The following is a 16577-nucleotide window of genomic DNA, read 5'->3' on the forward strand; positions in this document are numbered from 1 at the left end:
TAGCCAACCCGGGAAGAACCAGCAGCAAACCCGGGGAGGGCCAAGCAGACGAAAGAACAGCACAGGGTCCTGTGTCGTTCCTCCATGAAGAGGGGGAGCGACACCTACTCTTCCCGGAATGTTGGACTCTCTGCTGGACTTCAGCTCATTCCTGACTTCATGATGGCTTGTCAGCATCACCATTCCCTGTCTAGTCTTCAGGGCCCATGGTCCCCTAGATCGGATGCCTGTACTTTTGCCATCCCCCTTCCTCTCTGTTGTGACAACACTTTTTCAGCCCTCAAACAACTGCCTCTCTCAGCTTGTCATTCATTCAAGGTCCCGTGAGGCCTTAACCTATCATTCTGGAATCTGTTTCTCATCGCTCCCTTCTGTATTTTGTACTCCAGATACTGTTTTATGCCTCCTGCTCATGTTTTTGGCTTTTATTTTTCTTGTCACCTGGAAAGCCCTTTTCTGCCACTGTAGAGGCTCTGTCCTTTCTTTAAGAGCTGTGGTACACCTGATCTGCTCATGAAAGCTTTTCATGATTCCCCAGTTGTATGTGCCCTTTTCTTCTTTGATGACCAATGGATGTTTGCATCTCTCTTCAGTCACAAATCAGTACTTTGATGTTACTAGATATTTATGAACTTATTTTTATTCTTGTTCATGATTTGCCCTCCTGTACCACCCCCGCTTCCCATACCCCCAACACCCCACCTTCCACCCAACACAAGCCCACTACTTCCATAAGCTACTTAATTAAGTCACATGGTATATTATTTACTCATCAGTTTCCTAGTGAGGAACAGAATACCTCCCACTGCAAATATTCAATAAACATGGGTTGAGTGGAAGTCACATGGTAAGTAACATGTTGACAATGGCGAATTGTGGAAGACATGGGGATGAATCCTAGGGGAGATCAGCCTGGGGAGCAGTTGCCATGCTTAAGGAAAGAGTACAAGGAAACAAAGATGGGGAAGCCCAGGAGCAGCGGATGCTTGGGGGACTCAAGGAGTTGTGAGAGCCCTGCCCAGAGCCCAGGGTGGTTGTGCCTTAGTGAGTGAATGACCTGGCTGCCCACACTTGGGCAATGCCTCATCATCACCAGGTAGGCCTTGCTGTTGCCTTTTTATACCTTTGCTGGCAAGGGGGTGCCCGAGGAAAAGGGAATTCCCTTGGTAAGTAGACTGCAGACCCAAAGCTTCCCACTTCCCATGAGTGACTCATCACTTTGAGAGGTTCTTAACAAAGGACCCTTGATTGGGGTCCCAGAGCACCAGGGAATTAATGCAGGAGCACTTTCCTGCATCTCAGTTCAGAGAAACTTTTTTCCAAACTCATTTCTATTTCTGGCAGTAATTTTTCAGTTTGGGAACTGTAGTTCCAGGCAAAATAAACTATTGTCTCAGGTCTGTATTTTTCCTGAAAAACCATGGCATTTCTATGGAATGTGGAGACAATTTTATGTAAGACTTTGAGAGTGACAATGAAGGACCCAGATCAGTTCTCTGGCCTGACCTGCCTGCCTCTGTCCCAGTAAGGATGATGCAGCTTCCAAAAAAAAAAAAAAAAAAGGGGCACAATCCCTCCTGCAAAGGCTGGTGATGTGATTTCTCCTTCTTTCTCCAATTATTGTCCCTGTGTAGCTGGCTCCATTTTAAAGAAACAAAGCGATCCCCACATCTGGAGTGCATGGCTCAAACTTGTCTTTTTATTCAACTAAAGAATGCTAATAAAGCTTTCTTTTTCAAAGTAGCTGTTTTTTATATGAATACTCATTAGTTATGCAGTTAATAATAATTCAGAGAAGCAAGTATTACACTAAGTCCTAATGGCTTCTTAAATATTACAATCATATTGATATATAAATATAATGCTATTATATCATGACATAATTAATATTAAAATAAATAGTGGACATCATTAAGGAAGGATTTGAATGCCACAGGAGTATCTCTAGCCTGATGCAATCAACAAATTAATAGTCATAATTTTGAAGACTAGATTCCCTTACTTCAACAAGTGAGTAAAAGACATTCTTCTGATATTATTCTGCTTCCATTAGTTGAGTTTGTCTTATGAGCCCTTCAAAACAGTTTGTAAAATGATAAGTTCAAAAATAAAAGAATTCTGAAGTCATTTCTTTATAAGATGAGCTAATGCACTCATGGTAATCCTAGGAAAATTGATTATTTTCTTGAAGTTGATTAAAATTTAAAAGTCTTATGTTGTATTAAATGGTTATCTCTTAAATTGAGAAATTTACATTCTAGACATTTTGGGAAAGTTGCTGTAATGAAATTTTTCATAACTTGTTGTTGGCTCCTACAGTTAGAAAGTTCTGCTAATATGTAAGGACTGTTCACAGAAGCTTTAGTTTCCTGTTCCGTAAAATTGAGCTTCCTCTCTTTACCTTTTGGAACCTAGAATATGATCCTTGAGGATTTTCATGAATACGTAAGATTGCTAAGGAAAGGAAATAGTGTAACATGAGGAGACAAAGCAATAGTACCATCAAAGTAGACCCTTGCCTTTTGAGCTTAGCTGTAGAATTTACTAAAATCTGTTTATGGCCTGCATGTCTGGACTATCTTACCATTTAATTTTTTTTTTTTAATTTTTGACAGGCAGAGTTAGAAAGTGAGAGAGAGAGAGAGAGAGACAGAGAGAAAGGTCTAACTTCCATTGGTTCATCCCCCCAAATGGCTGTTCCAGCTGGCACACTGTGCTGATCCAAAGCCAGGAGCCAGGTGCCTCCTCCTGGTCTCCTATGCAGGTGCAGGGTCCAAGCACTTGGGCCATCCTCCACTGCCTTCCCGGGCCACAGCAGAGAGCTGGACTGGAAGAGGACTAGAAAGCGGTGCCCCAACTGGGACTAGAACCTGGGGTGCCGGCACCACAGGAGGAGGATTAGCCTAGTGAGCCATGGTGCCAGCCTTACCATTAATCTTTAAAGTACAGGATGTCTTTGAGACACTGTCCTGATGAGCTCATGAGGCAAACTTACATTATAGGTAAATATTATCATTGAGAATGTTCTTCCAACACCCACTCTGTGTATGTTTGAGTGTTAAAGATTTATGAGAATTACATGATTATTCATTTTTCTGAACAGAAATCTATGTTTCTCCTAATTTGAAAAAAAAAAACTTTTCTTAGAACAAATTAAATACCTATATTAAGGCTTTCCCCTGAAATATTGAATTTTATTTGTGAATATTAAAGTGTAAGCTTTACCTATGATTTATTTATTGTGATAAATACATATGCTATATTTATTTTTCAATGGATATGCATTTAAACCCACTGGATACATGGATAATACTATATAAGAATTTCATTTAATGTGGCAAATACATTTTGAAGTAAGCACTTGAACACAGTGAATATAGTAATTGAGAATAATGGAATATAAAGAGAAAACACCATTGAAATAAATTACTACCTTCAAAAGGAAGGATGGACACAGATTTGCTAACTCATTCATCATTTTTTCATATTCTGGACTTTAGTTGTATGTCAGTGTGATTTTTTTAAGTGAAAAATCCTGGCAACCTTGCCAAATTTGTTATTAGATATAATTTTGAATTATACAACTCTTCATTATAAAACCTTATCATGTTCCATGCAGTACTCTTTTTTCATGTGACATTGTTTTATAGCTAAGTATATAACAGAGCTCTTTCAAAATAAAGGCATTAAAATATAATCAAGTAAGGAACAGTATCTCTAACACTCCAGGCCTTCACTGGCATGAACTTTACCAAGTTTGACATACCTCCTCACACTTAAGTCTTCTGTGTTGTAGAGGAGCCTCTCCCTCAATTGAGGGATAGTATATTCCAGAGTAGAAGGAGTTGGTTAATAGAGAACGGATGTCACTTAATCTAATATAAGAGTTGGAATAAAGTACAACCGTGTTGTGAAAATATGTTTTCAATATGCCATAGACACTTCTCAGATGACATTCCATACTTATTTATGGGACAGCTTGTAAAGTGATTTCCTGGATATTATCACATTTGGCCATTTAAGGAATCTATGAAGCTGGCAATATATAGAAAATAGAGGGATTACAACTGTTAGGTAGCAAACAAAATGACAAGGCTGTTGCCATTTTCATTCCCATAGCTATCACCACACAATAGAGCTGCAGGGCAGATTAATTATGCTGTGTGGCTACTAACAGGGAGTTGAATCATAAAAACATTCTTATTCATGTTTAGTGTTTTACAGTAGGGAAGATTCCCCTTGATATTGTAATTAATATTAGGTATAAAGTAGGAAAACTTATCTTTAGGAATGCCACAGTACATGCGTAGAAACACACAAAACTTGACTACTCAAAAATACCCATGCACACTACCCAGAAGACAAGATGTGTTTGTGTATTCCTGTGGCAACTTCCCTTCTGTTCACCCCATGTAAGACAGCTCTTTTCTAGAGAGCAGGTACTTGTACGCTTCAGCTACATTGTACAGTGCTTCAAAGTGTGGTCAAGTGAGATTTGAGCAAGGCTTCTTTTGAGTTGAGTCTTGCCAATTTGGATTCTCTATTACTTCCAAAGCTGAGTTGCCAATCCCTCAAGTAACACCAGTGTAGAATTATTATAAACGATTCCAATATCTATCCTGAAAGAAACATGTTCTTACAATCAGGAGAAATGTGTAGTTTCTTCCCACTGGTGTGAAACCATTTCTCTTCTTTTACATTCTAATATTGAGATCTCAAAGGGAAGTTCTTTGTGCTATAATTTTTTCTATGCTTTGGGATGGACATATCTATTATTTAATTTAAAGAACAAAACATTTGGATGTGGTGATCATTGCTGGATATCCCAATAATCTATGAGTAGCAATTGTTAATGCATGTACACTTGTGTTACATATGATTGAAAAGAAATATATTTCACTATGTACAACAGTGCTGAGGATTTTCTTTGTATACCATGGCTTCAGCAGAGCAATTTATATATTTCAATGGGTTCTTTGTCAGATCAACACAGCAAGAAATATAAATAATGAATCAGAAAAATGTTCTGAGCATTACAGTTGAACTTTAGAATACCACTCTATGTGGAGGGTGGGACTTATGCCCCAAGATGGTGACCCACCATGGGAACTTCCACCCTCATAGTAAGATGGGCAACAGACTCCACCCCAAGGTGGTGGCCCCCATGACCAACCACATACTACATGGCTGATTAATAGAGCAATGTATATTAAATCATATTTTATTATATTAGCTTGTTACTTTCACCTCTGAGCTGGATTTTATTATGTTAGTTTGTTATTTTCACCTCTGAATGAGATTTTACAATGTTATTTCCTTATTTTTCTCTCTGAGTGTGATTTTATACATTAAGCTCTATAATAGGTATAGTAGCTCTGAGATGTCACATTAAGTGTTAAGGTAGATGATCAGAGATATAACTGGGCCAAAGCTTAGCCCTATTTACCTCCTGTCTCCCCAGGTTACAAGGTGATTTTAAAAGAATTTATTTATTTATTTGACAGGTAGAGTTACAAACAGTGAGAGAGAGAGACAGACAGAATGGTCTTCCATCCATTGGGTCACCTCCCAAATGGCCACAACAGCTGGAGCTACGCTGATCCAAAGCCAGGAGTCAGTTGCCTCCTCCTGGTCTCCCATGCAGTGCAAGGGCCCAAGCACCTGGGCCATCCTCCACTGCTTTTTCTGGGCCACAGCAGAGAGCTGGACGGGAAGAGGAGCAACCAGGATTAGAACCCGGTGTCCATATGGGATGCTGGCTCCGCAGGCAGAGGATTAGCCTAGTGCACCACAGCGCTGGCCCCACAAGGTGATTTAACTATGGATAGTTCTACATCTGCTCCTTTGGAGACTCCATGACAGATGTACACTTAATAATTGGGAGGCCCTTTGACTAGAAGGATTAAGAAATTATAGCTAATGCAATGTATCCATGTAAAATGCTTAAGAATAATTAAGCTCATGAAGACCTGTGTCTGTTTTTATTTTCTCAGGTCCTACAGAGACTGTAAAGCTGTATAGCTCTGCATACATTCCTACAGACTTACTTCTAAGGGTACAGTTTAGAACTTGATATGGGATCACAAATCCCCTCGGGCTAGATGGTAATGCTAACATCTTAAGTTTTAAAGTGATCCTGTCTATAGGATTACGTATTGACTGCTAATAGTAAATAAAATTAAAGAGGAGTGAATGCTCCAATATGGGAGGGAGTCCTTACAGCAGACTCACAGAGTGGCAATCTCCTTAAGTAGCACTCAGTGACCTCAAAATCACCCCTGAAGGCATTCTGGTCTGGCTAGAAAGCCCGCAAGAGCATTTCAGGCATGGAAATCCAGGGCACTTGTGGAAAAAGTGTCCCTATGTGGAGAACCTCCCTGGATGAGACCCCAGTGGAAAGGAGAGGTCATCAAAGTAGAATGTACTTTTCTCCAGAGGGAGGAGAGGACTTCCACTTTGCTTATGGGCTTGTCTGAATACTGATGGAGTTTGTGGAACTCAAAAGGCTTCCATGGCCTAGGCAGCTTATGTCAAGAGCCTCGGGTGATCACTGATGTCACACATAAGAGTGTTAATTGTTAAATTAACAACAGGAGTCACTGTGTACTAACTTCCCATGTAGGACCTCTGTTCTCAAAAGAGCTACAGTATTAACATTAATGGTAAAAATTAATTCCAAAGATTTACTTTGTGCTATTGTGTGATATTATTCATCATAAGTTCTAGCTGTGGCTAAGTGTCAAGGTCCATTGCCTGTATTCTTAGGTATTTATTTAAAGTTTATTAAGTGCCTCAAATGTAAAATCTTGGATACAAGTCTCTCTGTGAAATTTCTGTCTCATATGTTTTAACATAGGGTCAGCTATTTAAAGGCAGCTGAGGAGATTTCTGAGAATGACAAAATTCTGTGGAATTTGGATTCCAAGATTTGAATTCCAAGCTTTTGTATACAGCTTTAAAGAGGCCCTGATGCAGACTCTGTACTGAAAAATATAGCAACAAAAGTTGTTATGGATTCCAGGATTTGGATTCTAAGCTGTGTGTTTGCTTAAAAAGCCTCTGACATAGACACAATGTTCTGGGCATGGGAGCTACAAAAGCTGTTCCAAGGAATCAAGGCGTTTTTAACAAAAACTCCAACATTAACAATTCCTGAGCAAACCATTCATAAGAAGATTCTCTTCAGATCAGTTTCAGCTTAAGTGAAAGGGACCTTACCAGGTGATATTGAGCATGACCACCTCTGTTAAATTAAGATTAAACTTCTGCCTCTTAAATATTCACAGGTGAATGTGAAAGACATGCCTGATTATTCCTGTAAGCCAATCAGAGACCTTAGTACCTCTTCAAAGCAATAAGATAAGTAAAGTTTTGCCTTTGTCACATCAAGACTGCTGTACCTTAAGGCAAAAATGCTGTACCTGCATTTCTTCATTATCTCTGGGAACTGTTATTGATAATAAAGCTACCTAATGAGTTATTTCTATTATATTTCTCTATACTCAAGCTAAATGGGTTATAATCTACATAAGGGTAACCTTTCACTACCCACTATCTGGGAATCTGAAAAATATGTTGTTTTCATCTTAAGGGGCACCCCAAATATAATTGGTTTTGTTCCAGTTTTGTTTATGCTAATCAGCAAACTTATATGTTTCAGAACTCAACCTCTGGGAGTAACTGACCATGCAGGGGACACAGACATTGGCAATGACCAAGACTGCTCCCGCTCACAAAGCGAATTTGTTAGATAGGCTATGCAGAGAATTCCAGACCCATCGGCAGGGCCTGCACTATGCCCCCATAAGCAGGAAGCATTTACAGAAGAGATAATTCTACACCTATCAACTTCCCTTAGGATTAAGGGATGAAGTCTCTGAGGGGGAAATGAAGTAGACAGGCATACAGGTTAAAATTGATTAGGCTTGTGAGCTGGAAGACCATGCCTTTGCCACACCCCTGTGTGACCTCATGCCCCTATCTGGCCACATCTGAGCACCCACTGGCTAATCAGGTTAATTAGCCACTCCCCTTTGATAATGGATTAAAAATCTGTGACACAGTGTGTCTATCCCCCCTTTTATTCCTTTTTGTCACCCTGGCCTCTTGCCAGTAGGGGGCTGGCTATAGCCCTGTGCCTTCAGGGCACATGGCCTTCGGGCCAACCTGCCCTATGCTTCCTGGCCTGGATGCTCTTCCATGTGGCTGGTTGTACTTGGTATGAACGCAGATCTCTCTCTCTCCTATAAATAAAGCCCTCACTCTCCTATGCATCTTTCACACTAAATAAAAGCTTAAAATATAAAAAAATAGAATACTACTCTATACTACTCTAAATACTAGTGTCTGATCATTAGCATCACTTGTGAAAGAAGTAATCCTATCCTCTTAGACTCATCTTCTTCTCTCTTAACGTGTTCTCACTATCCAACATTGTATGACAGCTTTTGAACACCAGGATTTTGTTTTTTTGAAATAATAAAGTGTGGCAGTCTTGAGTGTGCTGGAACAGGTTAATAGGGGCTTCAGGTAGCCAGTTGTTAAATTTTCCAGAAGTTCAAGAGCTGCTTGATGTCATCTTTTTTTTTTTTTTAGAATTTTTTTTTTATCTTTTATTTAATGAATATAAATTTCCAAAGTACGACTCATGGGTTACAATGGCCTTCCCCCCCATACCGTCCCTCCCACCCACAACCCTCCCCTTTCCCACTCCCTCTCCCCTTCCATTCACATCAAGATTCATTTTCGATTATCTTAATATACAGAAGATCAGCTTAGTATACCTTAAGTAAGGATTTCAACAGTTTGTTCCCACACAGAAACATAAAGTGAAAAATAATAGATGATTTTTTTTTAAATCATGATGAAATCAGATCAGACCTATTGTCATGTTTAGTCCCAGTGAGAGTCAAGTTGGGAATTGATAATTTCTTTTTTTTTTTTTTACAGAAGATCAGTTTAGTGTACATTAAGTAAAGATTTCAATCGTTTGCACCCCCATAGAAACACAAAGTGAAATATACTGTTTGAGTACTCGTTATAGCATTAAGCCTCAGTGTACAGCACATTAAGGACAGAGATCCTACATGAGGAGTAAGTGCACAGTGACTCCTGTTGTTGACTTTACAAATTGACACTCCTGTTTATGGCATCAATAATCTCCCTATGCACCAGTCATGAGTTTCCAAGGCTATGGAAGCCCCTTGAGTTCTCCGACTCTTATCTTGTTTAGACAAGGTCATAGTCAAAGTGGAGGTTCTCTCCTCCCTTCAGAGAAAGGCACCTCCCTCTTTGAAGACCTGTTCTTTCCACTGGGATCTCACTCACAGAGATCTTTTTGCCAGAGTGCCTTGGCTTTCCATGCCTGAAATACTCTCATGGGCTTTTCAGCCAGATCTGAGTGCCTTTAGGGCTGATTCTGAGGCCAGAGTGCTATTTAGGACATCCGCCATTCTATGAGTCTGCTGAGTATCTCACTTCCCATGTTGGATCTCTCTCCCCTTTATTTATTCTATCGGTTAGTGTTAGCAGATACTAGACTTGTTTATGTGCTCCCTTTGACTCTTAGTCCTTTCATTATGATCATTTGTGAACTGAAATTGATCACTTGGAATAGTGAGATGGCATTGGTACATGCCACCTTGATGGGATTGAATTGGAATCCCCTGGTATGTTTCCAACTCTACCAATTGGGGCAAGTCAGCCCGAGCATGCCCCAAATTATACATCTCTTCCCTCTCTTATTCCCACTTTTATGTTTAACAGGGATCACATTTCAGTTAATTTTCAACACTTAAGAATAACTGTGTGATAATTACAGAATTAAACCAGTCATATTAAGTAAAACAGACAAAAAAAATACTATGAGGGATAATATATTAAGTTGTCCATTAGCAGTCAGGGCTATGCTGATCAAGTCACCATTTCCCATAGTGTCCATTTCACTTCAGGAGGTTTCCTTTTTGGTGTTCAGTCAGTTGTCACCGATCAGGGAGAACATATGGTATTTGTCCCTTTGGGACTGGCTTACTTCACTCAGCATGATGTGTTCCAGATTCCTCCATTTTGTTGCAAATGACTGGATTTCATTGTTTCTTACTGTGGTATAGTATTCTAAAGAATACATATCCCATAATTTCTTTATCCAGTCTACCATTGATGGGCATTTAGGTTGGTTCCAGGTCTTGGCTATTGTGAATTGTGCTGCAATAAACATTAGGGTGCAGACTGCTTTTTTCTTTATCAATTTAAACTCCTTTGGGTAAATTCCAAGGAGTGGGATGGCTGGGTTGAATGGTAGGGTTATATTCAGGTTTCTGAGGAATCTCCAGACTGACTTCCATAGTGGCTTCACCAGTTTGCATTCCCACCAACAGTGGGTTAGTGTCCCTTTTTCCCCACATCCTCGCCAGCATCTGTTGTTGGTAGATTTCTGTATGTGAGCCATTCTAACCGGGGTGAGGTGAAACCTCATTGTGGTTTTGATTTGCATTTCCCTGATTGCTAGTGACCTTGAACATTTTTTCATGTGCCTGTTGGCCATTTGGATGTCCTCTTTTGAAAAATGTCTATTGAAGTCCTTGGCCCATCTCTTAAGTGGGTTGTTGGTTTTGTTTTTGTGGAGTTTCTTGATCTCTTTGTAGATTCTGGTTATTAACCCTTTATCTGTTGCATAGTTTGCAAATATTTTTTCCCATTCTGTTGGTTGTCTCTTCACTCTCCTGACTGTTTCTTTTGCAGTACAGAAACTTCTCAATTTGATGCAATCCCAATAGTTGATTTTGGCTTTGACTGTCTGTGCCTCCCGGGTCTTTTCCAGAAATTCTTTGCCTGTGCCAATATCTTGAAGGGTTTCTCCAATGTTCTCTAATAACTTAATGGTGTCAGGACGTAGATTTAGGTCTTTAATCCACGTTGAGTGGATTTTTGTGTAAGGTGTAAGGTAGGGGTCTTGCTTCATGCTTCTGCACGTGGAAATCCAGTTTTCCCAGCACCATTTATTGAATAGACTGTCCTTGCTCCAGGAATTAGTTTTAGATCCTTGATCAAATATAAGTTGGCTGTAGATGTTTGGATTGATTTCTGGTGTTTCAATTCTGTTCCATTGGTCTATCCATCTGTTTCTGTACCAGTACCATGCTGTTTTGATTACAACTGCCCTGTAGTATGTCCTGAAGTCTGGTATTGTGATGCCTCCGGCTTTGTTTTTGTTGTACAAGATTGCTTTAGCTATTCGAGGTCTCTTGTGCCTCCATATGAATTTCAGCATCATTTTTTCTAGATCTGCGAAGAATGTCTTTGGTATCTTGATTGGGATTGCATTGAATCTATAAATTGCTTTTGGGAGAATGGACATTTTGATGATGTTGATTCTTCCAATCCATGAGCATGGAAGATTTTTCCATTTTTTGGTATCCTCTTCTATTTCTTTCTTTAAGGTTTTGTAATTTTCATCGTAGAGATCTTTAACGTCCTTGGTTAAGTTTATTCCAAGGTATTTGATTGTTTTTGTAGCTATTGTGAATGGGATTGATCTTAGCAGTTCTTTCTCAGTCATGGCATTGCTTGTGTATACAAAGGCTGTTGATTTTTGTGCATTGATTTTATATCCTGCCACTTTGCCAAACTCCTCTATGAGTTCCAATAGTCTCTTAGTAGAGTTCTTTGGATCCTCTAAGTACAGAATCATATCGTCTGCAAAGAGGGATAGTTTGACTTCTTCCTTCTTGATTTGTATTCCTTTGATTTCTTTTTCTTGTCTGATGGCTCTGGCTAAAACTTCCAGAACTATGTTAAATAGCAGTGGTGAGAGTGGGCATCCCTGCCTGGTGCCAGATTTCAGTGGAAATGATTCCAACTTTTCCCCATTCAATAGGATGCTGGCTGTGGGTTTTTTATAAATTGCTTTGATTATATTGAGGAATGTTCCTTCTATACCCAATTTGCTTAGAGTTTTCATCATGAAAGGGTGTTGAATTTTATCAAATGCTTTCTCTGCATCAATTGAGATAACCATATGGTTTTTCTTCTGCAGTCTGTTAATGTGGTGAATCACATTGATTGATTTGCGAATGTTGAACCATCCCTGCATACCAGGGATGAATCCCACTTGGTCTGGGTGGATGATTTTCCTGATGTGTTGTTGTACTCTATTGGCCAGAATTTTATTGAGGATTTTTGCATCTATGTTCATCAGGGATATTGGTCTGTAATTTTCTTTCAGTGCTGCATCTTTCTCTGGCTTAGGGATTAAGGTGATGCTGGCTTCATAGAAAGAATTTGGGAGGATTCCCTCTTCTTCGATTGTTCTGAATAGTTTGAGAAGAAATGGGATTAGTTCTTCTTTAAATGTCTGGTAGAATTCAGCAGTGAATCCATCTGGTCCTGGGCTTTTCTTTGTTGGGAGGGCCTTTATTACTGTTTCAATTTCTGTTTCAGTTATGGGTCTATTTAGGTTTTCGATGTCTTCCTGGTTCAATTTAGGTAGGTTGCATGTGTCCAGGAATCTATCCATTTCTGATAGGTTTTCCTGTTTGCTGGCATACAGGTCCTTGTAGTAATTTCTGATGATTCTTTTTATTTCTGTGGTGTCTGTTGTTACGTTTCCTTTTTCATCTCTGATTTTATTGATTTGGGTCTTTTCTCTTCTTTTTTTAGTTAGTTGGGCCAATGGGGTGTCAATTTTGTTTCTTTTTTCAAAAAACCAGCTTCTCGCTTGGCTGATTTTTTGTAATGTTTTTTTGGATTCAATCCTGTTAATTTCTTCTCTGGTTTTAATTATTTCTCTTCTCCTAGTAGATTTGGGTTTGGTTTGCTGCAGTTTTTCTAGGTCCTTGAGGTGCGCTGAAAGCTCATTTATTTGGTACCTTTCCAATTTCTTGATATAGGCACCTATTGCTATAAATTTGCCTCTCAATACTGCTTTTGCTGTATCCCATAAGTTTTGATATGTTGTGTTGTTGTCTTCATTTACTTCCAGAAAGTTTTTGATTTCTCTTTTGATTTCTTGAATGACCCAGTGTTCATTCAGGAGCATGTTGTTCAGTCTCCATGTGTTTGCATACTTTCTGGGGTTTCCTGAGTTGCTAATTTCCAGCTTCATCCTGCTGTGGTCTGAGAAGCTGCATGGTATGATTCTAATTCTTTTAAATTTGCTGAGACTTGCTTTATGGCCTAGTATGTGATCAATCCTAGAGAAGGTTCCATGCGCTGCTGAGAAGAATGTGAAGTCTGTAGATGTAGGGTTGAATGTTCTGTAGATATCTGTTAGATCCATTTGGGCAATAGTGTCAATTAAATCTGCTGTTTCCTTGTTGATCTTCTGTCCGGATGATCTGTCTATTTCTGAGAGTGGAGTATTGAAGTCCCCCAGTACTATTGTATTGGAATCTAAATCTCCGTTTAAGTCCCGTAACATATCTTTTAAATAGACCGGTGCCCTGTAATTAGGTGCATATACATTTATAATAGTTACATCTTCCTGTTGAATTGAACCCTTAATCATTATATAGTGTCCCTCTTTGTCTCTCTTAACAGTTTTTCTATTAAAGTTTATTTTGTCTGATATTAATATGGCTACACCTGCTTTTTTTTGGTTTCTGTTGGCATGGAATATCTTTTTCCAACCTTTCACTTTCAGTCTGCATGCCTCTTTGTTAGAGAGATGTGCTTCTTGTAGGCAACAAATAGTTGGGTTGTGTTCTGTGAGCCAGTCAGCCAAACGGTGTCTTTTAACTGAAGAATTCAGACCATTAATGTTCAATGTGACAATTGATATGTAGTGACTTTGCCCTGCCATTTTCCCGGAAATATTTTCTAGTATATGCTTTGAGCTTCCCATGCTCTTTTACTGGTAGGTGTTCTTCCTTTCCCTTCTTTCATATTGATGGCCGTGTTTCTGTGTTTCTGAGTGTAGCACATCTTTAAGTATCTTTTGCAGGGCCGGACGAGTGGCCACAAAGTCCTTCAATTTCTGTTTGCTATGAAAGGTCTTTATTTCACCTTCATTCACAAATGAGAGCTTGGCAGGATATAATATTCTGGGCTGGCAATTTTTCTCTCTTAGCACCTGTGCTATGTCTCGCCATTCCCTCCTGGCTTGTAGGGTTTCTGATGAGAAGTCAGCTGTGAGTCTGATTGGAGATCCTCTGAGAGTAATCTGACGTTTCTCTCTTGCACATTTTAGGATCTTTTCTTTATGTTTCACTGTGGTAAGTTTAATTACCATGTGTCGTGGTGAGGATCTCTTTTGGTCATGTTTATTGGGGGTTCTATGAGATTCCTGTACTAGGATATCTCTGTCCTTCTCCAAACCTGGAAAGTTCTCTGCTAGTATCTCACTAAAAAGGCCTTCCAATCCTTTCTCTCTCTCCATGCCTTCAGGAACTCCTAGAACTCGAATGTTGGTTTTTTTAATAGTATCCTGTAGATTCCCAACAATATTTTTTAGGTTTCTAATTTCCTCTTCTTTTCTTCGGTTTGACTGTATGTTTTCCTGTGCTCTATCTTCTAAGTCCGATATTCTCTCTTCTGCTTCACCCATTCTGTTTTTAAGGCTTTCTAATGTGTTTGTCATTTGATCTATTGAGCTCTTCATTTCATTTTGATTTCTCTTGACTATTACACTTTCCTGTTCTACTAGTTTCTGAGTTTCATTTTGACTCTTCCTTAAAATTTCATTTTCACGAGAGAGATTTTCAATCTTGTCCATTAAGGATTTCTGTAGTTCAAGGATTTGCTTTTGAAAACTTCTAAATGTTCTTATCATAAATTTTTTGAAATCCGTATCTTGCATTTCTTCTATCTCATCATCTTCATACTCTTGGCTTGGGGTGTTTTGCTTATTTGGAGGCATCATAGTGTCATCGTTGATCTTGCTCCCTCTATTTCTGTGTTTGTTACTCGGCATAGTTAATTCTTCTTGCGTCACTGTGCGTTTTTTTTTTCTTTTCTTTTTTTTTTTTTATACTGTGTCCGTGTTAAGTGGACTGCCTGCTGTTGGAGGAGCCTTGGAGGCTTGAGATGGGTGCGGCCTGAGAGCTCTGCCTGGTTCTTCCTGGTTAAGGGTGTGCAAAGGTGACACCCTCAGGTTATGCGTGGTAAATCTCTCTCTTTTTATTTATTTATTTATTTTATTTATTCAGGGGGTAAGTAACACTGCAGGGCAGGGTTGTGCAGCATTGATGGTATTTAGCTTCCAGTCTTTGGCTCCTCTGGACTCCCACTGGGTTGCCTAGGCTACTGAATTGTAGTGACTCAGTTCCTTAACTCTCCCCCATTGATATGTAAATCCAAAGAGGAGGCCTGCTCTTTGTCTCTTGGGAATTCTTCAAGCAGTTGCAGCCTTGTAACCTTTGCAAGGTTAGGGGGAAGAGAAACCCGGAAGCTTTTTTTTTTCCTTCTTTCAGGTAGTGAGTTTGCTGCACTTTCCGGCCCCCCTCTAGATTCTGACCCCCGTTTCCCCACCAATGTCTTGGGTTATTGAGCTCACCTCCCCTTCCAGCGCCGATGTGTGGACTCGGAGCCCTGAGCGTCCCAAGTCTCCCCGCTGTTGTCTGTGTGGCATGCACTCCCCTTGGAGCACTGTCGCGTAGACCCTGGGGCTTCTGCGGCTGGGTCCCGCGACTTGGCTTCCGCACAGTGGGCGACCTTGTTCTCCCAGTAGGTCCTCCAATTCATGCCTGCTCCATCCAGAAGGGTTTCCCCTGCAATTTTTTGGTTCTATTTTCTGCGGCTACCGTAACTCCCCTTTTATTAAACTAAATTTTCCCGGACTATCGGTGCGCGCCCTCACTATTCCGCCATCTTGGCTCCGCCCCCTGCTTGATGTCATCTTAGCTTTCAGCTTTGAAATTCCCTGTGTGCAGGGAACATGTCCCATGGAACATGGCCAATTGTACAAGTCAGAGCAATTTCCCCATTCTGCACCACACAAATTAGTTTTAAATAAAGAGGATTCTGAAATTTCTTTAGTGAGTGATGATCAAAATTCTAGAAGTGTTTTTATATATGCACCAAAAAAGTTGCATACATTTGAATAAATGTATCTGTGATAAATGATGATTCAATTTAAAACATTTAAAATATTTAAACTATAAATCTGAGAGGATTTCAAAAGGTTCATGAAAAATGGAATTAAAGTGTAATTTTATTTTGGGGTGCAAAAGATTTGGAGCTATGCATGTTGGAAATCTTTAAAGTTCATGAAAATTGCATATTATTTAAAAAGTGTATATAGTTTTAAAAGTTCTTCACACTGACATAAACTTATCTTTTTTTTAAAAAACATTTATTTGAGAAAGGTGATTATATCAATATATTTAAATTACACTAGGTAGCAACTATAAACATTCAAGTTTATTTTGTATACAATGATTAACAACAAAATTTCTCTTCATATTTCTCTATGGCTAAGGCTGCTCAGAAAGATATTTTAAATATAGTGAGTTTCAAATGTAGGCTTACTTTCTTCAGATTAGGAAGTTATCATGCATTTAAAATAAATTCTATTGAAAATAAATTACATAGAAAAAGTACTTTTTCAGATTATAATTTTACTTTCTTAAAATATTTATATA

The 16577-nt window shown here is 39.2% G+C and overlaps 1 long non-coding RNA gene across 1 annotated transcript in view; it reads left to right on the forward strand.

The window, feature by feature from the left end:
* Positions 1-16577, forward strand: part of LOC149120424 (uncharacterized) — an 81642-nt gene that overhangs the window by 36034 nt on the left and 29031 nt on the right. The window lies entirely within an intron of this gene.

This window comes from Oryctolagus cuniculus, chromosome 19 (genome assembly GCF_051225735.1).
Source record: "Oryctolagus cuniculus isolate XC-2025 breed Fujian yellow rabbit chromosome 19, ASM5122573v1, whole genome shotgun sequence".
Classification (NCBI taxonomy): domain Eukaryota; kingdom Metazoa; phylum Chordata; class Mammalia; order Lagomorpha; family Leporidae; genus Oryctolagus; species Oryctolagus cuniculus.